The sequence below is a fragment of the Ascaphus truei genome, chromosome 9 (genome assembly GCF_040206685.1).
Source record: "Ascaphus truei isolate aAscTru1 chromosome 9, aAscTru1.hap1, whole genome shotgun sequence".
Classification (NCBI taxonomy): Eukaryota; Metazoa; Chordata; class Amphibia; order Anura; family Ascaphidae; genus Ascaphus; species Ascaphus truei.
Genome location: NC_134491.1, coordinates 34,848,752 through 34,870,627, shown reverse-complemented (window position 1 = coordinate 34,870,627; position 21,876 = coordinate 34,848,752). Strand labels below are relative to the sequence as shown.

The 21,876-nt window shown below is 40.2% G+C and overlaps 1 long non-coding RNA gene across 3 annotated transcripts; it reads left to right on the top strand.

Annotated features, from left to right (window-relative positions):
- Nucleotides 1-9,458: 9,458 nt before the first annotated feature.
- LOC142502813 (uncharacterized) lies at nucleotides 9,459-21,442 on the top strand. 3 transcript variants are annotated; one of them, XR_012803860.1, is made up of 4 exons: nucleotides 9,462-10,014; nucleotides 16,563-16,648; nucleotides 16,866-17,664; nucleotides 20,775-21,437. It is a non-coding gene; the product is annotated as an uncharacterized LOC142502813 (long non-coding RNA). The 3 variants fall into 3 exon arrangements; XR_012803861.1 differs by lacking the exon at nucleotides 20,775-21,437 and adding an exon at nucleotides 18,306-20,761 and having other exon boundaries at nucleotides 9,459-10,014; nucleotides 16,563-17,664; XR_012803859.1 differs by having other exon boundaries at nucleotides 9,460-10,014; nucleotides 16,563-17,664; nucleotides 20,775-21,442.
- The last annotated feature ends 434 nt before the right edge of the window (nucleotides 21,443-21,876 follow it).

The following is a 21,876-nucleotide window of genomic DNA, read 5'->3' as shown; positions in this document are numbered from 1 at the left end:
AATATCAGAAAATGTTGCTGACCGGTAATACAGTACTACAAAAAAATGAGGCTTAGCTATTAGACCTGCTGAGAATTCCTCTGTAGATCAATTTGTAGTTGAGTAAAATCCTTGAATATATTTTATTTTCTGAAAACATTGGTATTGTCACTCGTACATAGATGGGTCTTAGTGTCTTCAAATTTGATGTGCTGAAGGACATATGAAGAAATCTTCTTATAGCAATGGGATACAATGTAATGTCTATATTATGCTACAAAAAAACCTTTTACTAGAGAAAAGGGATGGGATAGTACAGATGTAGCAGCCATTATTACACAGCTCCATAAAAATAAACATACTGTACCGGTAGGTCTCAAATCATGGGGGGAATAACAGTATCCATTAGCTTCTAATGATTAGTGGTTACAATAACAGCCTGGTAATGTAAGATGTGAAATAACAGCGGAATTGGACATTTGACGTTGCCTTCTTGCCACGACCATGTCTCCGCCGCCTTTTGGCCACAGAGGAATCCTTCACTGTAGCCACTCCACTGCTGGATACTAAACCGCCACCAACTTCAGCAATCAGGTACTGTAAATTAATTAAAAAAAAAAAATAAACAAACCTGTGGGTTAATATACACACATTACTTGCTTTGGTGGGGCACCCGACGACAGCCAGAGTGAAAAAACAACATAATCGCTGAAATGTGCTATTAGATATTTCATCCAGTACCATATCTGATAAAAAGTTGGCACACCTGTTATTAGAGCACCAGATTAATGAATGTCTACGTCAGAATGGTTTTACAACACCAACACCTATATTATTGGACAATATGCTCTTCTGCGGTACCGGCCACTGTAGTTTTGGTTGACCCTGCTAAAGGTAGACCCAATTAAGTAGCTGGTTAAAAAGGCAGAGCACATTGTGAGAACAGACCTGGAATGCTTGGGAAGCACATCAAATGCACTACAACAATGCTTGGTTTTATAAATACACAACAATTCACCAATAAAAGCAGTATCTGCCTGTGTCACTTCCCTGAAAAAAGAACATTGAAGCAGGACCTTATCACCACCACACCATAACGGCTGGACCTGATGAATGAGCTTTCCCTTTAGGGTACATGTACAGAATGGTTATTGAAATGTTTTCCCTGTAGAAAATGAATTACAGTACGTGTCCTACAATTCCTAAAGGGGCAGTATCCCATCTTGTCCAATAAGAGGTTACCTGTCTGTCTATATTTTTCTATGGGTCAGCACATAACTTGTTTCTTAGGTTCATGTTCCTCTTTTAAACAATCAAAGGGATTTGACAATATCTGCTAACTCTTTATCATTGTCCATAACATGCCAAATTGTTTTTATTGTATCCTGAATTATTCTAGATGCTGTAATACACTTCTGCACAAATGGCATTCTGTCAGGTTTTTTTTCACTTGTATGCGTACTAGATTGTATTTTTGCTTTCCCAAGTGCCCTATTTTGGCATAAAAAACACTTCCTTTTATTTTAAACTGGTACTGTATAAACATTCTTCCACAGTACACAATACTTCTAGGAAAACCTAAGATCCATTTACTATGTAGCCAAACAGTGACTGATAACTGGATACTGTACTCTGCGCTGTTAAACAGTACTTGTCCTCTATAACAACACTTCTATTTAAATTTTCAGATTAGAAGAAATATTAGAATTCTAGTACACTGCAGAGGTAAATATTACAAATCAAAGCCCTGAAGTCCAAAGTGGGAAAGTTGGGACATTTACAGATACACAAGCAGAACAGGTGTAGCTGCTTTAACTTTTCCTTTTTGGGGTACTGTATCTCCGGGCATTCTGAAGTATTCTGTTGCCACATTATCATTGAATCCTGTGGAAACACCATGATACAATATTCTAAGGCATGCGTACAGTAGGTACAGATGTACTGTAGCCCCCATTATTTTATACACAATTCTGTTGAGTTCCCATATCACACGATTTTGCATACAAAATCACACTTTGTTAAGGTGATGGCCCCATTTGTTTGAATGTTATTTTTAGGGCTAACGTGTTAAAACTCACGCTAGTGAAGGGGCATGATAACGCGTTTAGAATAACGGACATTGCATCTGTAGGTTAAGATATTCGGGGGGGAACACTAAGACACGATACATTTGTAAATTTTGGGTTTATTTTCCACAAAGGAATTTATGTTCAAAAACAAATATAATTTATTTTCTATGCATGCAGAATTTTATCAACAATTGTGTGAATCCTTTTCTGCCACATTGAGTATGTTTAGCAATGACAATAACATTTTAAGTATCTCTTATTGATAAATATGTCTAAAATATGGATGTCGCTGGTTTTTCCATAGTCAATGTTTCAGCAATCCCCAGGTAGAACAGCAGCCCTCGCAGAAGCATTGTGTTGAGTGTGTCCGCTACATTGTATTGTATATCTGATCTAACATAATGCAATGTGACTGACAGACTGATGTAATCCAACAAATGTTGAGATGTACAATAGCCTAGAGGGATAGAAAATGTGTTACAATAAAATCAAAGAAAGCATTCAGAACATGGCCCAATTTGATACACCCGGGTCTGTGTCATATTTAGTTTCATGTATGCACTACAATACACTACATTTACTATAGTCTTAAAATATAATTAAGATGTATATCTTAACTTGGTAACTAGGATGTGGAGTTTTTTCAGTCGTAGCACAACTGATCCTCAAAGTAACCCACCTTCTCTATTGCATGCAATCCTCTACTGGTGTGAATTCACAAACATGGGTATGTCAGTGCCTCAATCTTATGTACAATAAAAAAAAACAGAAACGTTTAAGTTCATGAATGATCATTTTTGCCTTAGTGATTTAGCTGTAACACTACACTGAGCAATAACAAATGCATTTTTAATATATGAGGTATTTGTATTTCCCTTTCCACATATGATTATGTATGCAAGAATACAGCTGCAAAGCTATCAAGCCTTTGTAAATTACTGGGTGAAAAACCATTAGGAATCATAGAAAGGGTGTTACATGTCTGGATGATTAACTTTATTGCCGCTCCAACATATGTTACTAAGTGGGACTATATATTCAATCACAGTGTACCGACAAATACAGGTACGCCTCTATCTCAACAGTTGTTTACAGAAGAAAAAGATGTTATTTTCCCGGCTGGGGTGGCCAGCAGGAGGAATAATGCATGAGCCCCGCCCCCTTTTAACACGCGGCTAATTTAAACACAATGGTACAAGACGCCAGCGGGAGCAATAAAGTCGACTGCATCTGTTAAATCTTTATTCTCTAGCTTTTTGTTGATCTTTCTAGAAGATTGTTTTACAAGGATATTAGTAGAGATGTGTAAACATTTTGCAACATTTCGAGATCGCAGCTTACAGTAATTTGCAGTTTTTAGCACACTTTTTTTCTGACAAGAAAAATAGGCAACGTTTAGCTCCCAAAATAATCTAGGTCACATGACCAGGGTGTAGGAGACATTGGTCATGTGACCTTGGTAATGTTAATGCAACTCAAAATAAGAAAATGACAAAATCTCACCATTTACAAATTAAAATGAGATGAAAAGTGTGCATTTGTCCTAAAAACATTCTAGTGAAAATGTAGCAAAATTGAACATATATATATTTTTAAATACAGGCAAACAATTTGTGAATCAAACAGAAATGTTCACATCTCTAGATATGAGTTTACTTGAAAGGAGTATTTAAGGGTAAATGTTGCTCTTGCATGTAGGAACATAAGTGAGAGGTATTATTTTGGCATCTACAGTACATTATTATGTTACTCAGCTCCGGAGTAAATTTCACATCTAGCTCTAAATGCACCAAATCATGATTGCAATTTGCAAAGACGTATAAAAAAAAACTTTTTGGAACCCCCGTAGTAGTCGTGCTGTGCAATGAAACCGGTGAACAGGGCAATCAAGCTCCAAATACACAGTATTTCCAAGCCACAAAAATCCTCTACTGTGCATTAATTGGAATGTAACATTTCTACAGCAATTTTCAAAACGTGTTGCACAAATGGAACTGTATTCTAAAATATTACCAGTTCTTATCGTTGAACATTTTATTGCATTTTCCATAACAAAACATATTACATTTCAACATATAACAACCAATCACAACAAACCAAAAACATCCTTCAAAAACATTGGCATGTCTTGCTAGAGGACTCTGATTTACGCAAAATCCTTAGAGACACACCTACAACAGGATACAGGCGTAACAAAAATATCAAAGATAGACTGGTTCATAGTCATTTTGACAAACATCAGACTAAGACATGGTTAGGTACTAAACCGTGCAGATTTTTTCCTTGTGCAAGATGCAAAGCTTGCCCTTTCATGCAAGTCACAAAACAATTTATGGATTCAACAAGTAATCTTACTTTTAGGATTAAAGACTTTATAAATTGTTTAACCTGTGGAACGATTTACCTTATGACCTGTGTTTGCGGCATCATGCATGTGGGTAAGACCCACAGACCACTTAAGACAAGGGTACTAGAGCACATTAGCAATGAACATTAGCAATGATCCTAAAGTTATGCATTTCTGCGGGATTGAGCATATACCCAGAGATAAAAGGGGAGGCAACTGGGACCAACGGCTCCTACAACAAGAATGCCGTTGGATCTTTCAATTGCGTACTCTGGCCCCCAAAGGCCTAAATGAAGGGTTTATTTATTCCCCCTTTATTTAGTTCTGGAATTCATGCAAAATACAATTGTGCTCTTTGGCACATTTTCAGCTAATATTTGAGAATATTCTGTGTCTATTGGACGACCTCTCATACACCCACTCCTACACCTGTACATTACACATATTACATTTTAGATATAGTTTTGGATAAACAGGACCTGCATTGACCATTAGGGGCAGGTCGTTATGTCTGACTAACACTTCTACATCACTGCACTTTGAATATATTTTAATTCTATCACTATCACACACATACAGACATACCCCGGTTTAAGTACACTCACTTTAAGTACACTCGCGAGTAAGTATATCTCACTCAATAGGCAAACGGCAGCTCACGCATGCGCCTGTCAGCACATCCTGAACAGCAATACCGGCTCCCTACCTGTACCGAAGCTGTGCGCAAGCGGGGAGACTATAGAGCCTGTTACAAATGCCTTATTTACATCAGTTATGCACGTACTGTATATGACGATTGCAGTACAGTACATGCATCGATAAGTGGGAAAAGGTAGTGCTTCACTTTAAGTACATTTTTGCTTTACATACATGCTCCGGTCCCATTGCGTACGTTAATGTGGGGTATGCCTGTACCTTAGTACATGATATAATACACCAATTATATATAATTATGGTTTAGGGATATAATATGACCTGCACTGACGTTCTACTTTGGGTAATTTATATTTATTAGATATATATTATTATCTTTTATTTTGGTTTTAATAACACTTTATTTATGATATATAATTTCATTCACATTTTTATTATCACTATACACAGGTTATTTTGGATGCAAGATCTATATAGGTTTTAATAATTAAATCATTCTTATTTTTCAACTATTACCAATATCATTCCTACACCTGTAAATTACACATAATACATTTGATATCTGGTTTTGATTTAATTTGACCTGCATTGACCATTATGGGCAGGTTACTATATTTGAGTAAACAATTCTAAATAACCACCACTATTATTTAAGATCTGAAATAACACACTGCCAAATAAATTAACACACACAAATGATATTTATTGAATTTATTATTCTGCATATTTGTATATACATGGACTGTGCAAAATACTTACCTTTTGACATAGCTCGAATACCCTGTTTAAGCTTCTGGTCGCACACACATATAACTTATGAATGCGATCGTTCTTATAGAGTTAATTGTAGATATGGACGCATCACAGTTCACTTTACCTCCTGGTTTAGTATGAACTAATTGGCTCCGACTCCCCCTATTGCCCCCTTATTATCACTATACACAGGTTATTTTGGATGCAAGATCTATATAGGTTTTAATAATTAAATCATTCTTATTTTTCAACTATTACCAATATCATTCCTACACCTGTAAATTACACATAATACATTTGATATCTGGTTTTGATTTAATTTGACCTGCATTGACCATTATGGGCAGGTTACTATATTTGAGTAAACAATCCTAAATAACCACCACTATTATTTAAGATCTGAAATAACACACTGCCAAAGAAATTAACACACACAAATGATATTTATTGAATTTATTATTCTGCATATTTGTATATACATGGATTGTGCATAATACTTACCTTTTGACATAGCTCAAATACCCTGTTTAAGCTTCTGGTCGCACACACATATAACTTATGAACACGATCGTTCTTATAGAGTTAATTGTAGATATGGACGCATCACAGTTCACTTTACCTCCTGGTTTAGTATGAACTAATTGGCTCAGACTCCCCCTATTGCAGGTTGTGAGCTGAACCAGATACTCCCCCGAGAGTATATAATGATCACCGACGAGATCATACACCCATCCCTCCTCCCCCTGATGAAGCATGGTGAACACGTGAAACGTGCGTTGGGAACGTAGGGCGTCACTGCAGTGACGTCACTCAAAGTGGCGACATCCTACTACTTGGTTTACGAGCAGGCTTGTATTTTGTGGCAGCTTGTATATTTGAAATCAGCTAATGCGCATCCCTTTTGGCGAGACATAGTTGTAGTATTTGGTACTTGTTACATCTATGCTTTGCGAGTTTTGTTTAGCCTTATACTAGATGGTTTTTAGGCGGTGAAAGCAGGGACTAGTTCTGACATTACCCTGTTACTCTCTCTATATACAGCTGAACCCCGTTATAACGCGGTCCTCGGGGGCCACCCGATCAGACCGCGTTATTACTGGGGTCGCTCTAATTAAAAAAAAAAAAATGGCCGCTGTGATCTGGGACTCCGCGCTGCCGAAGGGGGAGAGCTGAGATAACTCTCCCAGAGCCCAGTGTCGAATGGCAGGCCCCCGGACCCCCCCCCCCCTCCCAGCAGCACTTACGCTTAACCAGCATCTGCAGCAGTTGATCTGTGCAGAGAAGCTGTGAGGGGGAGGAGAGCTCACGGGATGTCAGCTGTTTCTGAGTTCCCGGCCAGGGATTAGCTCCCTTCAATTCTCCCCCACAGCAGCAGAGATACAGGCAGGGAGAGGGGGGTGGCTCCCTGAGCCCAGCGTCGCACCAAACCACAGCAGCAGCACCCCCAAACCACAGCAGCAAAACAGCAGCACACCCCACACCCCACAGCAGCACTTACCCAGCATCTGCAACAGTTGATCTGTGCAGAGAAGCTGCGAGGGGGAGGAGAGCTCACGCAGCCTTTGCTGGGATGTCAGTTGTTTCGGAGTTCCTCGGCCAGGGATCAGCGCCCTTCAATCCTCCCCCACAGCAACAGAGATACAGGCAGGGAGAGGGGGGGCTCTCCCTGAGCCCAGCGTCAGGCCCAAAACAGTGTGCTGTGAGAGTGTGCTGTGAGAGTGTGCAGTGAGAGTGTGTGCAGTGTGCAGTGAGAGTTAGTGCTGGGAGTGTGCAGTGAGAGTGTGAGCAGTGTGCAGTCAGTGCTGGGAGTGTGTGCAGTGTGCAGTGAGTGCTGGGAGTATGTGCAGTGTGCAGTGAGACTGTGTGCAGTGAGAGTGTGTGCAGTGAGTGCTGGGAGTGTGTGCAGTGAGAGTGTGTGCAGTGAGTGTGTGCAATGAGAGTGTGTGCAGTGAGAGTGTGTGCAGTGAGAGTGTGTGCAGTGTGGCAGTGTGGCAGTGTGCAGTGTGCAGTGTGCAGTGTGCAAAAAAATGTAAAAAAAAAAATGTAATTTTTTTTTTTTAAACGGGAGCCACGTGAAAAACGCGTTATAACGGGTCGCGCTATAAAGGGGTTTAGCTGTATATGAGATGCAAAGAGATACTAATTTGGCTATCCCTTATACCAACACCACCTCACATAAGCAGGCTTGTAATTTGTAGCAGCTTATACATTTGAATTCAGCTAAATGCGTATTCTCCTTATTAGAGACCAAGTTGCAGCAATTGTTATTCTAAAAAGTTACAATTAACTACCATGTTTTGCGAATGTTGTTTAGCCTCATACTAGATGTTTTTTTAGGTGGTGAATTCTATATATGAGATATAGAGAGACACTCTTTTGGCTATTCCACATGCCACCACCACCTCCATAGTTTTATTGTATAAATGTGGTTTTGACACACAATATACCCCATAGCAGGACAATGCTCCTTTAAGATATACACTGATGGATATTAATCGTGTATACATATATACTCAAATGTACTATCACCACACAAGTCTGAACTCTAATTGTATAAATTAAATATCATAACATACCTAACAAATTTATTGGGACAATTAGAGAATCGTAGCCATATAGCATTAATAAAATTTCAATGGATGTCATGATGAGTATATAGAGATACGAGTCTAATTGACTTACCTTTTTTGCGATCATACTTCTATCTGCCACATTAGTATGGGGATTTTTAATAATGTATCTGTGCTTTTAACAATCTATGTAGAGATAATAAAGTTTTATTATTTTTGATTTCCTCTGTGATTCTGAGATTCTGGGAAACGTACCAGATTTGCAGTATTTCATTGCAGGGCCATTTGTGTCCAATAGTAGATCACGTATAAGATTGAGTGCTGAATAGAGGGGGAAATCTTTCTGATCATCCTTTTGATCAAACACTGTTAATACCATAACAATATCCTCCTGAGCAGCTATCATTTACTTCATTGCATATACATATGGTGATTGCGGTCTCACTCACTTATTTACACTAATTTCAACAAGACCACAAGATACCAGTTTACAGCGATTACAATTTTCCTTTACATTTAACAGTGCACTAAACCAGTAAATAATATATTAAAATTACATATACTTTAGACAATGACAAACAAAAAATGAAATTACATTTTAGATGAGTCAGTTCTCTCTGCATTGCATCATTTCCTTTTGTACCTTTTCCCCTTACTCACAGTTCCTTTTGTTGTTTTTTGTGCTATAGGTCCTAACCTTATCTAGGGATAACAGGCATTGGATATGTGACCTGGGTTCCCCAACTGGCCCCTTATCTCCGCTGCAGCTCGGGAGAAGAGAGGTTGTTGTGGAGGGCTGCTGGAGTGGTGAGCGCATCGCCGGAGCTCCGACGGGACCATAGGATTAGGGCGTCGCCATCTTGGTTTTACGCGCGCCTGCCAGCATCTTCCCCTTGTGCGGCGGCGATTACAAGGTTCGTGCATGCACAGGGAGCATTGCGGCAGCCATTAGAGAGAGCACACGCGGCGCCAATGTTAAGGGGGTTCGGCGGGGACTACAACCCCCAGAAGGCCACAGGGCTGGGAGTCAGGTGGCCTGGCCTGGCAAAGAACAACAAAAAACGTTTAAAAGCTCCCGGTTTGTTTAGCAAATAGTGCTAATAAAGCATGATAATTGATAATAATAAAAGGAGCTGACACCGGACATTGGGGAATGAAGGGTTAAGCAGTGACAGTAAAGATAAGGATGACTGGGCGTAACAAGAGGGGATATGGCCAATGAAGTAAAAGGATTCTTCTGTGAGGCAGTTGATACCTTTGGAACTCTGAGGGTTGCTGGCAGTTGGAGCAGGGACGCAGCTAGTGGAGATTGTACAGGTGCTGGGGTCTGTGACCCTCTGCACTAGGCCAGAGATCCCCTCTTCCCCAGATAGGCCCCAACTCATCCAAAGCTTGCGGCTGCTGTAGGTAAGGCCCTTCAGTTAGGGATCCTGCCCCTTTAGTGGTTAGACAGGTTAGGGCCACAGTGGTTTCATTTGAACTATTCCTGCAGTAGTCTGGGACCAGACTGCCAGAGAGTGAGCGAGCATCATTGTGGAAGTCACTCCAGAGGGAGACATCCCATCCAGCGGAGGATATCGTTGGATCGGCGGTTCCCCTGCTTCTCGTTGTTTGCGTGCCCGGGTGTGGACACACCCAGCAGGTACCGTTCACCAAACGTGCACCAACACGGGCATAATAAGGTGCTGATCATCTTAGAGGGGTGGGCATCTTTTGGGGGCACTTATTGGGTGAAGTGACCAAGGGACACCTCTGGTACTGTGGACATGGGGTGGGGATACACGGTGGGGAGTCAACGCCCTGCGCGGCGAGGTTTAGCTGTAACCATTAGTATTGCTATTGCCTCTATGTGGTTTATGGTTATTGCTCACAGTAAATGTTATTATTGTTATTCTTATAACCTGTGGACTGTTATTAATAGTTCCTGCTCAGGATTATTCCCTCCAATTGGGGTCCCGTGCAGGTGTAGGTGCTGCCACTCAGTATATTTGTTACCCCAGGCTCCCAGTAGCGGAGGCTCAGATCCCCATGAGACGACAGGTACCGCCAGCAATAGTAGATCCTTCACATTAGAGGGAAAGAAGGCTACGGATATTGTATTATTTTCTCCCTTCATCACCTTCTGTGCCTCTCACGTACCAGACTTCTTAGTTAATACCACGACGTTTGGTCAATTGCCCGCATCACAACCTCTTTGTTCTTGTCTGGTAAAATTTTAATAAAGGGATCACATTTTTTAAATAGTGTTTCCGTTTTTAGCTCTTTATTGGTTTCGACTTCCATTTTATCTAACATGAATAATTGTGTTAAATATTTGTTTAAAATCTCCATGTTAGGGTGTATATCTTTTATCCATTGTAACATTATGGTTTTTCTGGCTGCCAATAATATAATTTCTACGAATTTAGGTATTCTCACCCCATTATTCATGATCTTCCATTTCTCCAAGTTGCCAAATATCAAAGAAACTGGTTCTTTAACCACAGTTATTTTAACATTCTGCTGTTTATAATCCAGCACTTGGTCCCAAAAATGTGCAATCTAGGGGCAGTCCCATAAGCAGTGTTTTAGGTCTGCTTTAGGTTGTTGGCACTTTGGACATCTATTCCCGGATGTATCTGTATTCTTGTAACTTATGTTAAAAGCAAAATATGCCCTGTGTGTCAGTTTTAGTTGCATCTCTCTCCACGTTTCTGAGATGATAACTTTTCTAGTTCTATCTAAACCTGTAAGTATTACATCAAGTTCTGTTATTTCCTTGAAATCTTTGTTCCAGGCCACAAAAGCCCTTTGCAAAATCCTCTCATAGTGTATCTATTCTCTCTAAAAAGACTAAAAAAAAATAATCAAATATGTTATTTGACAATACTTCCTTTTTATAGTTCTCCAGTGATTTACAATAATGTGTCACCTGTGCATACAAATAACCATGTGAACTAGGTACCTCCCACTTTTCCTTCAATTCCTCAGAGGTAAGGAGCCTTTCCTGGGCTTCCTTTATCAAATGTCCTATACACCTTAAGCCCTTGCCTTCCCAAAATTGAAAGGATGGCTGATGATTTTGGCATGGGAGGAAGTTTGCATTTCCCTTAATAGGCAGAAATGTAGAGATTTTGTATGATAATCCCATATGTGACCTTATTGTCTTCCATGCTGCGTAACTGTCTCTTACCAATATATTATCTTTGATCATCACTTTGTATGTAGTATATCTCTTAGATTCATAGGCCATACCTGCTGCTGCTCTATCTCCAAATTTGAGTGGAAACTTTTCTCTAATATCCAATCGCCCACATGCCTTTTAACACATGCTAAATTGTACAGTACTTTCTGATATCGGGGAAATTTATTACCTCCCCCCCCCCCCGATTCTCTGCATAGTTGTGCTTTTTTTTATTGCTATTCTGGGTAGCCCTCCTGTGCAAATGAACCAACTAAATGCTCTATTTAATTCTTTGGTGTCTGTATGTTTTATTAGTAATGGAAACATTTGTAAGGGGTAGAGAATTCTGGCAAAGCTGAGCATTTTGATCAGTTGGCATCTCCCTGACAGGTTCAGAGGGAAGTTCTGCCACCCTTCCAGCTCCTTTATTACCTTCTGAAAAATACACTTAAAATTGTCTACATACAGTATAGTTTTCCCAGGTCCGCTGCAATATTAATACCTAGATATATTATAGATTTCCTTGTCCTTTTAAAGGGTTATTTCTCATCCCATGTTACATCATTCTTATTTGTGAGGATTAATATTTCTGTTTTTGTAACATTAACTTTCAACCCTGATAATTTACCAAATTCCCCAATAGCTTTAAATATGTTGGGCAACGCCTCCTCCGGATTAGACACTAGGAGCAGCAGATCGTCCGCAAATAGAGCTAATTCAGCCTCATACTTCCCTCTGTTGATTCCCTTGAAACTCTCCATACATCTCAGATATTCGGCCAAAGGCGCAATAGCTAAATTAAAGAGCAAAGGTGACAGAGGGCACCCCTGTCTCATACCTCTATATCATTTAAACTTGGGAGACAGAAACCCTGCTGCCATTATTTTAGTTTTTGGATCTGCATACATTGATTGTATTATCATACGGAAAGGTCCCTCAATCGCCACTTTTTGCAGAACCTGGAACAGATACTTCCAGCTTACATTATCAAAAGCCCATTCAGCGTCTATTGATATTATAATATTATTTTTGTTATTTTTTATATTAGATTTGGTCCAGTTTATGGCAGCTACAACTTTTCTAATATTCTTTATCGGATGTCTCCCCTTTACAAATCCAGATTGATCTGGATGGATCAATATTTGTAGGATTGATGCAAGCCTCTCTGCTAAAAATTTTGAGAGGATCTTGGCATCTTGATTTAATAATGAAATTGGTCTATAGGATTTTGGATTTATTGGGTTTTTCCCTTCCTTAATAATCTTTATAAAAGCCATCTTGCCCGTTTCTAAGTATTCTTCAGTTTTTAATATATCTTTGAATGCATCCTTAAGTGGTACACCTATTTCCGCACCCTGGTGCTTTGCTATTTTTATGCTTTTTTAATCGACTCTGATATTTCTTCTATGGAAATTGGCTCATTTAATCTTTGTAGGTCTTCCCTTGTTTATTTAGGCAATTGTAATTTTCCCATGAAATCCTCCATCACCTCTGTATTTTCCTCATTCTTTCCATATCATATTTGATAGTATTCTTGAAATCCATTTTTTTTAACTTCCTTTCTCTGCAGCCGTATCTCGCATACAGTATGTCCTTTTTTAAAAAAAAAATATTCCTCTTTTGTGGCCAAAGATGGTTTTAGTTTAAAGCTCCTGTATGCTTCGCTTAGCTCATCACTCGCTTTCCTGAATTCCGTGTCTATTTCCTTCTTTTTTTTTAATTTGAAAAGGCCATTAAATCTCCCCTTAGCGCTGCCTTTCGCAGTTTCCCAATACAATTCTCCTTCTTTTTGGTGTGCATTGTTATTGTCCTTGAATTGGTACCATTTGTTTAGTAGGAGAGCTTTAAACTCCTCATCGTGATATAAACGTGAATGGAACCTCCATATCCTATCTTTGTGCTCTTTCTGCCCAATATTGAGCCCTATCCATACATAGGAGCATGGTCAGAAATCGATGTTTTCAATGGAAGCCATACCCAGGTTAGGGATTAGATGGTCACTTATTAAAAAATAATCGATTCTTGAAAAGGTATTATGAGGATGGGATTTAGTAACCTCCAGCAGTCCGTCCCCCCTAGCGCTTCCCGCAGAGTCTTAATATTCTTCTGTCCTGGATTTAGTCCCCACTGTTGTATATTTTGTCCTGATTTGTTTAACAATGGATCTTGAGCTACATTAAAACCTCCGCCCACTATAGTATTGTTACTTTTGTCTTTCAATATTTTTTCCACCGTGCTCTGGAAAAAGCTCTGGTTATTCTCATTGGGGCCCTATAGATTATAAATGTTAGATTCTGTTTGTGTATTTTTGCTCTGCATTGCACCAGTCTCCCTGTTGTGTCCCCAGATGCAGTTATTATTTCCAGGGGCAGTGCTTTATTAATTAGAATTGCTGCACCTCCCTTCTTTCCCACTGCTGGGGAATAAATACATTCTCCCACCCAGTCCCGCTTAAGTTTTTTACTTTCGTCTTCATTCAGGTGGGTGTCCTTAATTTTTTCAGGTGTCTAAGAATTTTGTTTCTTTTAATTGGAGAATTTATGCCCTTTATATATATATTTATATGCCCTTCCCAGAGACTATTTTCATGTACATTTTACTGTGTGTTTGTGAGTACAGCTTAATCCCGTTTTAGCGTGGTCCTTGGGGGCCACCCGCGACCACCGCATTATAAACGGGGTCGCGGAAAAAAAATGGCGGCCAAATGTTTTTTTTTATGGTGGTACCGTGTCCGCCAGAGGGGGAAAGCTGAGAACTCTCCCAGCGTTCCCAGACCCGGTGGGGCAGCGGCCACAGCACACAGCACTTACCCAGCATCTGGCAGCTCTTCTCCCTGTCTCTGCTTCCTGCTTCTGCTTCCGTCTTGCGAGAGCAAGCTCCCTTAAAGAGACAGTGTGTCTCTCTATGTGTGTGTGTATTTGACTGTGTGAGACTGTGTGTGTGTGTGTGTGTCAGTGTGTCAGTGTGTGTGTGCAGTGTGCTGTGAGTGTGTGCAGTGTGCTGTGAGTGTATGCAGTGTGCTGTGAGTGTGTGCTATGAGTGTATGCAGTGTGCTGTGCAGTGTGCTGAGTGTGTGTCAGTGTGTGTGTGCAGTGTGCTGTGAGTGTGTGTGTGTGTGTGTGTGTGTGTGTGCAGTGTGCTGTGAGTGTATGCAGTGTGCTGTGAGTGTATGCAGTGTGCTGTGAGTGTATGCAGTGTGCTGTGAGTGTGTGCAGTGTGCTGTGTGCAGTGTACTGTGTGCTGTGAGTGTGTACTGTATGCTGTGAGTGTGTGCAGTGTGCTGTGAGTGTGTGCAGTGTGCTGTGAGTGTGTGCAGTGTGCTGTGAGTGTATGCAGTGTGCTATGAATGTATGCAGTGTGCAGTGAGTGTGTGCAGTGTGTGTGCAAAAAAACCCCCTTTAAATTATTTTTTTATTTTTTTAAATTCGGGGTCCACGCTCAAACCGCGTTATAATTGGATCCGCGTTATAGCGGATCGCGCTATAACGGGGTTGAGCTGTATATACTTGCGGTTCTCCTGCTGCCTTTGTGGGTATCTTACTCTCTCTTCTACAGTGCACCATGCATGCAGTCCTTTTATTACTTTTGCTGCTGATGACCTTAATTCCATTAACTGAAATACATCTGACAATACTATAACATAACACAAACATACAAAGAAAAACATTAACATAAACATCACTTGTATTGACTTTCCTTTTTTCCTGGAGCAGCTACTGGCTCCCATCCTATTGTGATACTTCACTCCTCCCGCTCCGCCATATAATATATATCCTTCAGTTTATGCCTAACTAATAAGCTTTTGACAAACTACTTGTTAGTCTTATTAACCTATTCCTTGTATAAACATATTTAACGGCTGCTTGTACTAGCATAACTTTTTTTTACATTTTTTTAAAACTACTTAGTTACTGAACGTTCATAGCTTGGCCTTGAACTTCGGCCTTCCCCAATAACTGTTAACAAGGCAATTCTTCTAGTCACCTCTACTCCACAAACCTTTTCCCTCCTTCAATCTTTTATCTCAGGATACCCCAATAAGTACTTTTAGTCCTTTGCACCATTCCAAGTCCTCAAGATACTTTTAAAATCCTGGTGCTCTCTTCCTCTGCGTCGTTTTGTTCTCTTGCTCTGTTGCTGGCCTCGCTCCTTTTGGGGCTTTCATTGTTTATTCCATTGCACCTTGATTCGCCCCCAGCGCCTTTATCTTGTGCCTTTGCTTCAGCTCTCTGTAAGAACTTTTCCGCTTCCTCTGCCGTGTTCAACACACTTGTTCCTGCCTCCGTGAAGACTCTCAGCGTGGGAGGGTACAGATGCAGCCACAAGTATTAGAACATTTGTACCTGGTAAATTCTGGGAGATTCTGGGGAAGACTCACAGTAAAGCCTCAAAATTGCCTCAACATTGCCACGAAATTTCTGTGAGATTCTTAATGGCCCAATGGATTAACACAGCGGGGGGTCCCTGCAGGGACCCCTGCTGTGCTAATCCGATGGGCCATTAATAATCTCACAGAAATGTTGCAGCAATGTTGAGGCATTTACAGTGAGACTGCCCCAGAATTTCCAAGGCAAGAGATCTAATACTCGTGGCTGTATCTGTAGCTTAGTGTAATTTTTTTGTTGCCCTTAAAGAGAGCGCTGAACACCATGCTGAATTGCCTCCTTTTATCTGATGCCGCTGCTGAATAGCCTTGGAATAACAGGATACTATGTCCCTCAAATATGAGTCCGCCAGCACTTTTATATGCCCTTAGCAGGTTTGCTTTTTCTGCAAAATCTAGGACTCTTGCCATTATTGCCCTGGGTCTGTTTTCTTGCCCTGGTCGGATTTGACCTAGTCTGTGGGCCCTCTCCATCTTGACCTGGGCTCCACCATTAATAATTCCCAGTGTCTCTGGTATCCATTTGGAGCAAAAGTCCATTAATTGTATTGGTTGCAATGACTCAGGGATCCCAATATAGCGCACATTATTTTTCCATGATCATCCATTTTTTCCTCTAGGGACTGATTCTTTCTTTTTAAAGTTTGCCTTTCTAGTTGCAGTGCTGCAGAGTTTTCCTCCAGGTCACTCGCTGTATTTTCAGCCTCCCCTATTCTGGGGCTCTGGGAGGTAAGTTTAAGATCCTCTATGGCTCTCTGCAGCTTTTCAAAGCTTTTCAAAGCATGATTTCCCTCCCCACAGCTCTGGCCACCTCACCATGCACTATCTGCTCCCTGTGTCCCTCACTCTCCTCTGGGTCACAGACATCCTGCTAATTCTCTGTATGCTGCTCCATGGAGGTCAGCAGCCATCTTGGATTTTCCCTTTTTCTGCTTTGCCTTCTCAGGACATTGCTGCTGCTTTGGAGGCATCTCGGATTTTTTTGAAAGATATTTTTCCATCCAGCTCACTTGGGACCCTTTTCTCTATCCTTGCCTGTCACTTTTTGTTCAGGTTAGTGCTGTTTTGTGTGATTACTAGCTGGGTTTCTGCAGAAACAAGGAGAAAATAGGGTGCTCCACCCCAGTAGAACTTCATCCAACATTGGACTAATATCTTCATTTATAATAACTCCATCATGAGATAAAAGGAGTGGGTATTTAAATATATTGACCTGTGAGTCACTTGAATAGTACCAGCATCAAAGTACTCAACTATTGCAGTCATAAATAAAGTCTCTTACCCACTCCCACAGTCTCCAATGATCAGTAGTGGTGGCGTGCCAGCCATGGAAGGAAATCCAGCAACAGCAACAAAAAAAACCGCAAATAGTGCACAGCCAGGGAGCCAGGTGAAAATTAAAAGTTCAATTCCATTTATTTCAGTACATGACTGATGACATCATCACCCCCATGGGGACAAAAAACGCACCTCCTACGCGTTTCGGACCGGTAGGTCCTTTATCAAGGAGACTTCCTTGAAATTAACCGTGGCCCCTCTGAAATTGAATTGTACTATCTCTGAAACCTTTTTGTGTTATCAATTCTTTTTGAGGGAAACTTCGCTTGTGAACGGTATCTGGCTATCAGAAGAATCCACCATCAAGATTCAAGAAGAAGAAAAAAAGAAATTTGGTTTAAAGAGGATACAGAAAGAAGAAGACGAAGAAAAGAAACCTTGATGTGATAACACTTACACAAGGCCGTGTAAGTATTTCTGATATTATACACTCCACCATCAGCCCATTCACTAACTTGGGGACTTATATCCCAGAGTTGTATAATCTGTTATTCAGTGTATCTCTACCTGTGCTCCCCTTTTCCCCTTTGTTTCCGTATTTTCTAAGGATCCTGGATAGATCCTTCATGGGGTTAGAGTCATAGATGGAGACCGAGAAGCAGATGAGAACCTTTTAAGATTCTTAAGGTTGTGTTGTTTTAATTAAGAACAAGCGAATTTTTCTTATTTACTGAGCTGTGGGGTAGCGCCCGGGTTTTCCCTTTACGGTTATGGAGATAACACACCTTTAACACATTGTTTCCTTTGTTATTTTGCTTTAACGGTGGTAATAATGTCTGATACATCTGCTGGTACCAATTCAACAACCGGTCTAGACCTAATTAAGCTAGTAAGCAACATAAATTATGCCTATCAACCAATCAGGGTTGTGAGATTCGGTACTTAAATGAGGAGCAGTCACTGCAACCATTATCCCTGATGAAGCCATAGGGTATGGTGAAATGCGTTGGATTCATTACGATTCACCATAGCTGAATGGTACAGTATTTAACCCGATTGCCGGTCATACAGACTTTGAAGCACTGGTTTGTCTATCCCCCGTTCCCAGCCCCCAATACACTCAGTGACACACTTCCAGACGCATCACCTCCTGGACACGATACAGCATTCAGGACGCCAGCCAACGTGACTACATGGAGTGAGAGAAGATGCAGCTGAGGGATTCCCAGAGGTCGCCATCACCACAAGAGGTTTCATAATCAGTGGCTAACAATGGCTCCATTTCCATCTGAACTCCAGCACTTGTGGAAGACGTAAAGGACAGTTCCAGCAGCTTACCCAAGTGACACACTAACCAGGAAATTATATTTTCTTTTAATTTGTTACTGCATTCTTTTATCTTGTTACTTAATTGTTTCATATAACAAATTGTATGCTATGTGGTGCCCCTATTTTTTTTTTTCATGGTTAAAACTGACTAAGCTAATCATTGCTAACTTACATCTAAGGACATACCTGTTAATTAATGATATGCTGCATGGTTTACAATCTGCTTGATACATTAATACAATACACTACATAGCATTGCATATGTTTGTTGTGTCTGTTTTGCCTGGGAATTGGTATACTGCATAAGAGCAATCCTATTTTAATAAAAATACTGTTACAATCCTTATCCATTTTCAAGGGTATTAAAAATTGCCCTAAGCCTCTTTAGGAAAGAAAAATGCTGTTGTAGATTCTGTTGTGTCCTTCTTTGTGAAAGGAACATTACAAGGCTTTTTTGAATAGCAAATCTTTATATGGTAGCTTTAGCATTGCATGCAGCTGAAAGCATTTTTCCAATCCAAGCTCAAACATCAGTGTGGATTAAGAAAAAGGATCACGGATCATATTTCCATAGAAATGATTGACAGCTCAAATCTGACCCAAGCCCATAAGTGAGCAGTAAAACTGTTGCTGAATTTTTATTGATGTCATAAGGTACACTGAGCTGGTAGAACTTTTACAAATCATTTTACAGATTTAACTTTATTTGAAATTAGGTTTTTATACAATTTTACTCATCAAAGTAAAGAAGTAATTATTATTGAGCTGACTTTTATTTTCGGCCCTACAATAATGTGCACTAGTAAATAGCATTAAATTATTCATCAGATTGTAAAAATGTGATGAAGAACCAGGTATCTCAAAAATGATTTTTAAGTTGTTTGTGTGAATTTTTAAATCTATTCCTTTTATACAGTATGCCTATGATGCAAAGCACATATTTGTTGTGGGCTGCGATACATTTTAATGGTTCAACTTGAGAGTTCTTGATAAATAAAACGATATTATACAGAGATTGAAAGCTGCACAATTCTCATCAGGCAAAACCAGACAGATTTCAACATTAAAAGGGCTTGCAGGCAGCCGCTCAGAAAAATATGGAAATGAAAGAATTATTAGAGGACCACAAATGCTAAACAAATGACGACTAAACCAGCAAATTTAATGTCTATAGGCTGTCGAGATGCAGTCACACTGGGGGCATGATGCTCAAAGCTCGGTTAAATCAGGGCTCACAACGTGATATTATCCATGTCTTCAATACATCTCATTAGCATCGGCCCTAACGCCACTTTATTGTAGCATAGCATTGCATTATCTTCCAATAACGTGACATCTCCAATGTTTACAGATACTGTTTTAATTTGTTTACTGGCTGTAAACAACTGTAGTAGCCAGTAAACAAATTAAAAACAGTATCTGTAAACATTGGAGGGTTCTTCAAGCTGATGCCCTAATAGGCCCAATATGTAGTGAGCCCTCACGATTTGCGTATCAAAGAGGTCAAAATCTAAAAGACATACTCATTAGAGCAAGTGATGACAAATATCTTGCAGCATCACACTTTCTGAGTGTACTGTACAAAAACCAGGATGTTTTAAGTGCTTTGGATGCTCGGTGTGCAATAGCCTTACCACAGGAGATGTATTCTGTCACCCAAGGAGTGGCCAAAAATACAAAATTAAAAGTAGAATTAGGTGTATTTCCACGAATATCATTTATGTCATTAAATGTCCTTGTGGGCTGCTTTATGTAGGAAAGACAAGCCGCATGCTTAAGACAAGGTTTATAGAGCATCGCTGCAAAATTAATGGTAAGAAGGAAGAGACTGTACTTATCACGCATTGCACAGATCACAAACATACAGTGGCTTCTTTGATGATCATGGGGATAGAATCAGTAGATGTATCAACTCCAGGTTCAGAGAGGGATATAGCATTACTTCAGAGAGAAGCCTTCTGGATGTACACACTTGATACAGTCTCCCCTAGGGGACTTAATGATCATCTGTCCCTTAATTGTTTTCTCAATAGCCGCTAAAATATTTTTTGATTTTGATTTTGCATTTAATGTGAATTTCTCTTCCACAGTATACATTCATTGTTGCTGCTGCTGCTGTTCTTAAACAACCTAAGTCATGAAAGAAATAAACAATCCATACTTTAAATCTTTTATTTAGGGTATAGTGGCACTATATTTATGTATTCACATTGAATAAACTCTCTCCTCTCTTCATTTCTCCACCCAGATCTGATGTTTCATCCACAAGCCAGATTAAGCCCTCTTCCCCCTGGTATCACAGCCTAACAATCACACTGAAATGTGGACGCATTGCGCATGTGCGAGAAACGGCATAACCAGCTAAGGAGACAGAGATGATCTGAGCCTGTCATTGATGACATCATCAAAACTCCATAAACATCGCGAGACTACGGGAAGACGGAGGAGCAAGATCCAGAGGAGGAGCAGAGGGAGTACGTCAGCATGACCCTATGCCTGTTCAGGCAACTGGATCGGACCACACAGAGGGACCAGATGATGATGTCAACGCGCAGGAACCATCTGATGACGTCAGCGTGACCGGACCGGAATGCATACCGCATGGAGGATCAAGATGCTGACCATCATGTGATTACTGGGGGTTAATTGGTGTTTTTAAGTGTTTTCACCTGGGTGTTTTGACTATTTATACTGGAAATTTTTGTAGTCTCTGCAAGCCAGTCACTTGATAAAGTCCCCTAGGAGGGATGAAACGTTGTGTTTTTTGTGCTGAATAAATTTTTCTAAAGAAATCCGAAGTTGCCCTGGATCATTCTACTTTCCTCAATACTGGATTTTCTAGGCAGATATCCCTGAACCAGTAGCACCGGTCTTTGCAAGTATTTTGATTTATTTTTTGTGGTGTGCAGCTTCTCTTGTTATATTAGCGCAGAATATCACAGAGTTTCCAAAGGGTCAATATCACAGAATATCCCACCACAACACTTTGGTAGGAATAATAACCTTTCCTTCATCTATAACTTCTTGGCGTCCTTATTTGTACAAGAAATAGGCAGGAAGAGGATGACTTGGGAAATGAATGAAGATAAGATAATTACAGAGACATAGAGGGATATACTCAGAAAGCAATTGTGACAACATAGCTTCTCTCTCTGAAGATCTTACATTCTTACAACTCACCTGTCTTACACCTGTCCGTATACTGGCTGAATTAAAAACACAAATACACTACTGTAGGTCAGTGTTGGGTATCATGTACCTCCAGCCTTCTGTAAAACCAGAGGCTAAATCGTAAGATATACAGATATAGTCTGTTTGTATCCAGGGCTTTCTTGACCCAAGCCTGTCCC